At 47.4% G+C, this 10,678-nt stretch overlaps 1 pseudogene; it reads left to right on the top strand.

Moving 5' to 3' along the window:
- The first annotated feature begins 829 nt into the window (after window positions 1-829).
- On the top strand, window positions 830-2,201 carry LOC147957767 (protein STRICTOSIDINE SYNTHASE-LIKE 10 pseudogene; annotated as a pseudogene).
- Window positions 2,202-10,678: the final 8,477 nt, after the last annotated feature.

Genomic DNA, 10,678 nt, shown 5'->3' with positions numbered 1-10,678 from the left:
GGAGCAGGAAGCAGGAGGATGCGGCTAGGGATTGTGAATAGTATCGCAACTTGTTTGGGTGTTCTCTTTTGGGGTGGAGGAGGCCACGGTTCGCTGCTCACTCATTTGTCCACCGCGACAACACACAAATAGCCCCCCTCAAAAATCGATCACGGTCGTCCATGCAAAAACTGGTGGAGAGAGAGAGAGAGAAACCTGGTTCGGCCTAGGCCTGACCTAGGGCCCACATCTCTCTTACGAGGCCGCACTTCGGGCGCAAGAGCGGGAGTGGACCGAAATAGTTAAAATCATTTGGCCTAAGAACGGGAGGTGGTGGGGCGCTCCTAGCAGCGCCTACTCAGGGCAACGAGGCCGTCCTAGCGGCGGTGATGTGGTCGTGATGGCAGCGAGGCATTCTCTACGGACAGCGCTGCAATGATCTCTATTGGCATCGCGGTCGTCTGCATGGACACTTAGCTCCTCCATCGTCATGAATTCGGACCACTCCGGTCGTCGTGGTGGAGGAAGAACCGGTCGCGGCCGCACCCTAGCCTTCCCTCTCCAAGCTCCTATAGGCTACAGCAACCCTGACGCCGGTCGTCCTCCAGCGGGAGCGGCACGACCGTTCATCTCTTCTAATGAGGCCATTCTGCGGAGCACCGCCACAAGGCGGAAAGCGTCGATGATGTCTAGTGGCGCGGATGCGTGCACCATGAGGTGGCACAGGGTTTTAGATCCATGCACGACGGTCGAGTCGGTATGACGTCGTAGCTAGCTATACACTGTTGAAGACTTTTTCTTTTGAAATGAAACTATTGAAGATGAGATCATTATATACAATAGATGGATCGATTGATCCGTAGAGTACAGGCAGGAGCTAGCTACACGTAGGAACCAGATGATGGATAGATTTTTCCTTGTACCCGGCCGGACTCGGTTGCCGATTCGAATCCAACTCGACTCGATTGCCTCCGTCCGTCTCGGCGTACGTGTGGATCATGCATGGGCCGACTCGGACCTGTAGCTGTCCATCAGAGTACATATAATAGGACATCTAGACACCTCCCTTCAATCCATCAAACCAAACCACATCCAGCAGATCGACACACACGGTACAACCAACCTCCATCGAACAGCCGACGTGATCGATCGACAAGCTTAAGGTAGCCGGCCAGCCAGCCAACATGGGCTGCAGCATGAGCCGCCTCCTCAAGGCCACCGTCGCTCTGGTCATACTTGTCCTTCTCTTCATGCCCGGGGCCATGGCAGCCGCCGCCGCAAGCTTCGACGCCTCCCGGGCACAACAGCTGCCCCTGCCGCCCGGAGAAGTGCACGGGCCGGAGAGCGTCGCCTTCGACGCTCAGGGCCGAGGCCCCTACAGCGGCGTCTCCGACGGCCGCATCCTGAGGTGGAATGGGCCCAAGCTTGGCTGGACAACATACGCCTACGGACCAGGCTACGACAGCGAAACGTGCACGACATCCAGGTTTGGCACGGAGGCGGACATAGAGAGCCGCTGCGGTCGCCCACTTGGTCTGCGCTTCAACCAGAAAACGGGTGACCTCTACGTGGCCGATGCGTACAAAGGGCTTATGCGTGTGCCGCCCGGCGGCGGGGAGGCCACCGTGTTGGTCGACCAGATTGATGGCATGCCGCTGCGTTTCACCAACGGGGTTGACGTCGATCAAGTCACCGGTCAAGTCTACTTCACCCATAGTTCGATGAACTACGACAGGTCAGAACACGAGATGGTCACCAAGACCGGGGACTCCACGGGCCGCCTCATGATGTATGATCCACGAACATCGGACGCCACCGTGCTCCAACCAAGGATGACATACCCGAACGGCGTCGCGCTTAGCGCCGACCGCACACACCTCGTGGTTGCATCTACTGGCCCGTGCAAGCTGCTGAGGCACTGGATCAAAGGGGTCGACGCGGGCAAGTCCGAGCCTTTGGCCGACCTGCCGGGCTACCCAGATAACGTGAGGCCCGACAGGAAAGGAGGCTACTGGGTGGCGTTGCACCGTGAGAGAAATGAGCTGCCCTTTGGTCGTGATAGCCATCTTCTTGCTGTGAGGGTCGCTGCTGATGGGAAGATAGTCGAGGAGATGAGAGGGCCAAAGAAAGTCAGGCCAACCGAGATCATGGAAAGAGATGACGGCAAACTCTACTTGGGCTCGGTGGAGCTTCCTTATGTCGGCGTAGTAAAAAGGAAGTAGAGAAGTAGAGTATAGTAGATATAGGATGGATTTAGTTTCTTATTATACCTGCAGCTAAATGTAACGCTCCAGTTTCTTTTTGTTATAGGCAAACTATTGTAATGCATATTTTTAGAGATCTTTTACAGTACACCTAAGATATATTAGCCATCCATTTAAGTGGACGAACGTTCCAGATTTACCAATACTACAACACGATTTGGGTAGTATGTATATTATGACGGTAGGGACATTTTGGGTGGTAATCAGTTAAAACTCGGCCAGGCCAAGGACGCGCTGAGGTCACCGACGCACGCAGGCGGACCCAGCAATTCGACGGAGCCGCCCACCACGCCGCTCGGTGGCGTTCTACTCGGACGCTCGGCGGCCTTTGTCCATCACACGGAGCCCCACGCCATAGACACCAACTCCGGCCATTGCTCCGAGATCAATTCCTTCCCCGTGTCACCACTGGCGCCCATCGTAAGCCCCCCTCCCTCACGAAGATAGCTCCGTCCCTCGTCTTTATCTCTCCTCCGGTTTCTTGTGTGTTTTGGTCATTCGTGCCGAGTGCTGGGTGTCTGTGCTAGCTTAACGATGGGTGTGTGCGCGCGGGGGGCGCTGGAGCGTAGTGTGTGATGGATTGATGTGTGCTGGCGGCTGCGTACAAAATTGTATACTAATCAATACATACCTGCATGAGCCTTGAGCGACATAGGCTTGCTAGCCCACTCCAACTTGCAGCCTTGCTAACTCACACCGCCATGGACGAGGGTGCGCGCCGGGAGGATTGCAGGCAGCGTCAAGATGATGGAAGTCTTGGTGGGGGCGGCGGCCTGCAAGTGTGTCGGGATGGGGTGGCCGCCGGCGGCCTGTAGGCTGGGTCGACTGTGATTGTTGGCGGCGGTGTGTCGGGATGCTGAAGGCTGGGGACGACAATGTGCAGATGAATTATATTTTAATTAATTATCTAAATCGTTACAGTTAAAAGTCAGAAAGGAGAAATTTATCCCTAATTGGGAATTATCAAGACCGTTGGATTAGTTAGTATGATGTATGGTAAAATATCTTTAAAAAATTTCGAACATGCTGCTCGTGTGTATCATATACTCTCTCTATCCGAATTACTTGTCATAGGAATGAATGTTTCATTTCAGCGAAAGTAGTTCCAGACGAAGGGAGTACTAAAGAAGGAACCGGTTCTGCTAGAAAAATCATTTCGCCTTATCTGAGGAATAAGGGCTAGTAGTTGCTGTCAAAAAGAAACTGTACACACTCCGTGCTGAGGGCGAGGTACGCCTAGGAGATGAAGCACGCGGACACGATGGAGCCGCTTCTTATGCTCACCGTAGTGCTTCTCCTTGTGCATGCCGTGAGTTCCCTGGTGCGCACGGCTATCGCCCGTCGGCGGTACTCGCGGTGCTACCTGCTGGACTACGTGTGCCTCAAGATGGCAATGGGGTCTTGAAACTCGTGTCCACGCGGATTTTTACCCTATTAGGGAACGGGGATGGACAACTTTCTATCCCCGCGGGGCTGGTCGTGGGTACATTATTAAACCCGGCATGTTTCGCGAGTTTGAACCCGTTTGAGTACTATCCGAACCCGAAATCCCACAAAACCCGTCAAAATACATTATTTAGCACGCACCGATTCATCCTGACTCAAGTGGCCCAAAGCCACAGTGCCCGAGCAGCCGAGCCCCACAGCATCGAGGCCCTGGAGTACAAATCAACCCCTCACTCGGTCGCTGTAGTGTTGCTCGCTCTTTAGGACTCTCTCTCCCGCACAACACGATACCTAAACCTAAACCTAGGTCCCCCAGCCGTCGCCTGCTGCTGTAATATGCTCCTGTTTTTCTTCCAATGTTGATGTATTCATTGAGTGCTTGTGGGGACGGGTTCCCCGTGGGTTTTGAAAATCCAATGGATTTAGGGGACGGGCAAAAATTTAACCCCGCAAACGTTGATGGGGACGGGTTTGCGATTTTCTCGTGGGGATGGGTTTGGGCAAGCAAAACCCGGTGGGTTTCATTCCCGTTGCCATCTTGACGTGTGCCATATGCCGTGTGACGACCGCAAGGTGAGCGCGGATATCGCTGGCAGGGTGGCCATGCGCAAGAAGCGCCTCGGCGTCCGAGAGCACCGCTTCCTCCTCGGCGTCATCCTCCGGTCCGGCATCGGCGAGGAGAGCTACTGCCCGCGCAGCATCCTGGAGGGTCGCGAGGAGTCGCCCACCCACCAGGACACGCTGGACGAGATGGACGCCTTCTTCCACGAAGCCATCGCCGAGCTCTTCCTCAGGAGCGGCTTCGCGCCCCGCGATGTCGACGTGCTGGTGGACACACCAAAGGAAAACGACGAGGAGGAACGGAAGGATGCAACGAAGGGTTGTCCCCTCGAGAAGCAGTCAAAGCGGCGGCGTAAGCGCCGCCCCAAATCCCGCCTTGACAGAAATAATGATCATATAGACCCAACGTTAGAGCAGGGCGAACCACTGCCAGACCACGGCAACGCGGAGAATCAAACCGAACAAACCAACTTTGTCAAGGATAATAGTCCGGAGGACATAACACCGGACAGACGCCCAGAGCAACAAAATGCCCATCAAAGGCTTGTTGCCACCGCGAGGAGTATAAAAAGGCAGAAGCAAAGGCTCAAGGCGGCCCAAGACACACTCCAAATCAGATGGAGTAAAGTACTCAACACAGCAGCGAAGTATGGCGGTAATCGCCTCAACAAGAGCTACCCGAAGCGGAAGTTGCTACCTGAATTCGATGAGGAGGCCTTAGATCCCCCGCAACCAAAAATTAAAATGGCCACCTGGGCGGATAGACGACCTCACGGGCAACATGGAGCGGCAAGCAACGCCGCACAGAAGCCAATACGCGATCCACGCAAGTGCTCGCATCAAAAGGACGGAGCAACTAGATCCATCTATGGACCACGCAGGCGCACTCCAGCACACGATGCAACACACCAAACATCCGAACACCACGGCACGCCCAGTTACAGGGGCGCCGAACACCCCCTATATTTCACCGATGAGGTGCTGGACCATGAATTTCGAGAGGGATTCAACCCCGTAAACATAGAGGCGTACGACGGAACAACAGACCCTGGGGTTTGGATTGAGGACTATATCCTCCACATCCATATGGCTAGAGGAGACGATCTCCACGCCATTAAATACTTACCCCTCAAACTCAAAGGGCCAGCTCGACACTGGCTTAAAAGCCTCCCCGAAAACTCCATTGGAAGCTGGGAAGAGCTCGAAGACGCTTTTTGGGCAAATTTTCAAGAGACTTATGTCCGACCTCCGGACGCGGACAATTTGAGTCATATAACTCAACAGCCCGCAGAGTCAGCCTGAAAGCTTTGGAACAGGTTTCTTACTAAAAAGAACCAAATAGTCGACTGTCCGGACACCGAAGCCTTGGCAGCTTTTAAGCATAGCGTCCGTGACGAATGGCTTGCCAGACACCTCGGCCAAGAAGAGCCGAGAAAAATGGCAGAATTAACAAGCCTCATGACCCGCTTTTGCGCGGGTGAGGATAGCTGGCTAGCCAGATGCAGCACCAGCGACCCCAGTACATCCGAAGCTAGAGATGGAAACGGGAAATCACGGCGCAACAACAATAACAAACGCCGGAATAATGAAGATAGCATGAAGAGCACGGCAGTAAACGGCGCATTCAAAAGCTCTCGGCCAAGTCAGCAAAAGCCGCCCTCTAAAGGCGCCAGAGACGAATTGTCCAGCCTAAACAAAATTCTGGACCAAGTATGTCAGATCCATAGCACCCCCACAAACCCGCTAATCATACCCACTGAGAATGTTGGGTCTTCAAGCAGTCCGGCAAGCTCAATGCCGTACACAAGGGGGAGGATACACCAAGCGAAGACGAGGATGAGCCTCTCAAGCAAGACACTAGGGAACAAAAGAAGTTTCCACCAGAAGTCAAAACAGTCAACGTGTTACACGTGATCAAGGGAAACAAAGCACACTCCCAGAGAGACATGCCCAAGGGCCTATCACAGCGAAGTCCTACCACTGGTCGTCTCAAACGATCACTTTCGACCATCGTGATTACTCAGCAAGTATCCGGCGTGCAGGATGGGCTGCCCTGGTATTAGACCCAATAATTAACGGATACCACTTTACACGAGCCCTGATGGACGGTGGCAGCAATTTAAACCTGATATACCGGGATACAATCCACGAAATGGGGATAGACCTAACGAAAATCCACCATAGACCACAATGGGAGATACATCAGCGGAGGATTAAAAGCACTAAGATATATAAGATACGGGCCCTAACTAGGCAGGCTAGCCTTTACAGATACAATATGAACTAACTATATGCTTCTTTCTTGATTAGCGTGACATGCAAGTACGCGCGAGCGCCTATTGCTGTAGAGTTTCTAAATTGCTGCCTAACCAAAGCAGCAGCAATGAGATCCAAATGCAGGACCTGAATTTAAAGGTTGATCACAACTATCAATATATAACAAATAACAACAACTTCAACATATTAATACTACTAGTCGTCAACCCGTGCATGCGCACGGTCTAGTAATTTTGAAAACATGAATTTTGAAATAATCGAAGATCTTTCTCTGTTAATATAGCAGGAGTTCAAAATATATTAGAACTTGGAATGCAACTTTTGAATATCTCCCAACTAATAATTATGCACCATGGAAATATGATTAACACTATGAGACAATTAAATTGGAGAGTGGAAATAAGCTATGGAGTTTTCAAGAAACATTTAGAATGAAATAACGTGAATGATTTGTCTCTAAGCGTAGCCCCATCAAAATCCTTTTGCAATCAAAATGTGGTTCCTTAAGTTTTGATTTTAAGTTAGCATGCATGATTGATCAATCTCACTCACTGCATGCTCTGGACATCTCAAATAGCTTGATACACCTGCAAGAAATATCCTTGAAATATTAATGCACTTAAAAGCCTTATTAGCACATAAGTAGAAAATTACAAAAATTCACAACAGAAAAACTAATGCGAGAATCATATGCTGCCATAACCTGATTTCTTTTCTTGCATGCGAAGTTCTGATGTGAGGAGATCGTATCAATGTGGTAGATTTGGCATTATTGCAATACATATACAAACTTTGAAAAAAAGTACCTTATGAGATACTGATGTGCAACAACAATGAAGATCGTCCTCTCGAGCAATCTATCTATCTTGAACATCGGATGCTTGTAATTATCAATGTCTTCAAATCCTGAGTAGCGATTTATAATTAAGCTTCCGTAATATTATTTTTCAGGTAAGTTATGATCAACAATTATTTTGCAAATTGTTAACTAAGCACTCTTTAATACCAGGGGATAATATAGAAGCATATAAAGAAGGCAGTATAGCTGGACACCCATATTCAGAATGCTGTGAATCATCCATCATGCATAACAAAGGTCAAATTTTAGGAGTGCACTGTTTGGTTGAAACATCTATATAAAGTAATTTTTGTAGTCTGAACCAAAACAACACAACAGAAAGCAAAATAAACATTACATACCTGCTACTTTGTCTACTCTTCGATTAATGAGGTGACCTATTTTTCAATCTGTAAGCTTGTGCTAACGAAGTTCAAGTTATCCATGACACATTTAGAGGAACCAATAGAATAGAATAAATGGAGTACGTGAACCTATAGGCAAAATGTATAGCCAAAGCACAAAATACAATGATTCTTATATTAGATGGAAAAAACATTACTCGTAGCTTATAAAAGGAGCTTATAGTGAATACACTAATATTTTGTATAAAAGTTCTGTCTATTTAAGTGTATCTCAGAAGAAAAATCCAAGCTCTTGAAAAGAAACATTTTTTTGGGCATTCATTGGGACAACACTTTCCAAAACAAAAGAACAGGCGTAAATATTTAATACTCCCTCTGTAAAGAAATATAAGAGCATTTAGATCACTATTTTAGTAATCTAAACACACTTATATTTGTTTACCGAGGAGTAGTGAGCAATAGTAGGTCAAACGTGTTACCTTCTCTGATAGTTTAACCAATATGATGCGGCCTAGAGCAGACAATAGCAACTTTTGAAGGTCTATGAGATCATATAACCACCTATGTATGCTTAGTTAATCTAGTTTGCAACTAACATATGATTACCTCAAAATAACCCTGACCGGAGACCATACGGATGGTTTCTCACACACATTTGGACCTAGAAGTTTTTAGCCCGGCGTAGAAACTGTAAACAATCTACAACATAAGAAGGCTGAAACTTGATCTGAACAACATCAAGGTAAGCACTGTGAATCAGGAACTAAACTTCAAAACCTTTCACTACAATGGTTTTTTTACTTGAGAAACGATGCACCAACCGCCGATTTGGTCTGTAGGGACGAAAGCAATAGTAACAGTTAGCACTTGCTGCATAATATGGGGAGAAATAGGATGACATGAAGATGACAAAACTTGACATTTTCTGTTTTCCAGATAGAGCTACTTTTTAACACTATCAAGGAGGTGAACAGATTGCCGTTCAGCTTTACCATGAGGTTAACTTGAGCATCTTTTTCGATCTCCCGTATTGCTTAAAATAGATGCTGCTAAGGTGCCATGTTTTTGACCTTGTGTATGCATATACATTCCATGTCTGCAAATAAGAATATATAAAACAAAAGTGCAGACAACACTATAAAGAAAAAAATCACCAGAACAGAGTATGGTTTGTGCTTTTATGATGCACGTGTCCTATTGGATAATTGGGTAAGCATAAAACTGAAAGTACAGATCCAACTACAAACTTGTAGTTTTTCCTATAAGATTTAAGAAGCAGAGAGATGTAGACTGAAGAAACGCTACAAAACGACTAATTCAGTTTCCAACAAAATAAGTAGAGGTTCTTGAGTTCACTCTGCAGAAGCCAGAAGTACGGCCACATCTTTCTTGAACTGAATCCCCTAATTGTATTGTATGTCACCCACAAAACTTAACCATCGTATTAATATGTATCTAGATAGGTCTGAAACAAAACACTTATCATCTAAATCCTCAAAACGAAACTCTAAGGTTTTACTTGTTCTTTGAGACCATGTCTCACAACATCATAATAATCACTAAAAATACAAACCTATTGCATCCTTGCTAGCTCCTTAATTACCTCTACTGCAATCAGTCTACCATAGTCGTTTGGCTCTGTAGCTTTCCCAACAATGGAATCTATTCGATCTGATTCAGGTAGCATGGGTGGATGCATGAGATAATTGCTGCTACTCATCTGGCTTAGGCCCGTCAATTGCTAACTGCCACTACTATCTTGCTGCTACTCAACACCAGGTGACGTCATCATCAGCCAGACTTAGCATGACATGTCTAGTGAGCTACTTGCGTGATCAACCCCCCTCTTCTGCTACTCCTCAAATTCTTCTGTAGAAGTTACAGAGGCACTTACCTTCCTCCAGGAGAGGATCCTCATGTAGATTTAATTGGTACAATCTCCTAGGAGGATCTGTTGTTGTTCATGATATTAATAGGAGGAGGAAATCAAGAGAACGCCTAGAGGAATCCATTATTGTTCTTCCCTTTAAGGGCCGCAGCGCCATAAGACTGCCGTACTTCCTCCAATCTGCGGCCTACGGCCTCAGCAACTATGGTGGTTGTTCAATCTAACTCAAACTCTTATTGATGCACCTCCTTCTCCACGGCATCGTCCATCGTGGGTTGCAATTTGACCTGGCATGGAAGCTGAGGAGATTGAAAGGATCTCCATCTCCGCTAGACCAATGAAGATGGATTGCAGCCAATCCTTCTTGGGGCAGAGTTTAGAACCAATGGAATTGGGGAGAGGTTTGGCTGGCTGGATCGTTTATCTAGATTCATTGTTGCCTGAAGGCTGGTTTTCATCTCTACAACTGTGGAAGCCTTGTGGGCCCTATGATTAAAGGTCGGTTTTCATCTCTACAATCATGGCAGGATTGTGGGCCCTATGATTAATCTTGTTAGTCAAGGATTATATGAGTTGATCCACACCGTAAAAATTTGGTCCCACCGGATGAACGGTTAGTATTTTCTAATTAACATGGTAACTTTTTAAGAGTCTGTAATTAGTATAGGTATAGACTAGATTATTTTGAAATATATGTTTATAATGAATATTTGGTTCAATTTGAAGAAACATAATTTTCATAGGAACTGATAGTCAAATTTCAAAACAATGAGCTATCAATATTGAAAACGTCCTAAATTGTGACCTAGAGATGGTAAATAATAGATATATCGTTCACTGCTTATCCTTGCCAACTACAGCCTGAAGAGACTGAAGAGTGTTGAGAGATGCAGCAAGATCCTAAGCCCAAATGTTCCATCCATCTACTCATGAAGGACCAACATAAGAGATCCCAAACCCTTTGGAGATTATCGCAAAAGAAATTTGAGTGCTCGGGACACAACGAGTCACAGTGCCACATGAAAATCAAGGAAACTCGTAGCCGGAGGAGAAAACTATA

Source organism: Triticum urartu, chromosome 7A (genome assembly GCF_056163025.1).
Source record: "Triticum urartu cultivar PI428250 chromosome 7A, HENAU_Tu73, whole genome shotgun sequence".
Classification (NCBI taxonomy): domain Eukaryota; kingdom Viridiplantae; phylum Streptophyta; class Magnoliopsida; order Poales; family Poaceae; genus Triticum; species Triticum urartu.
Note: the sequence above shows the minus strand (reverse complement) of the source record. Positions and strands in the feature narration are given on the sequence as shown.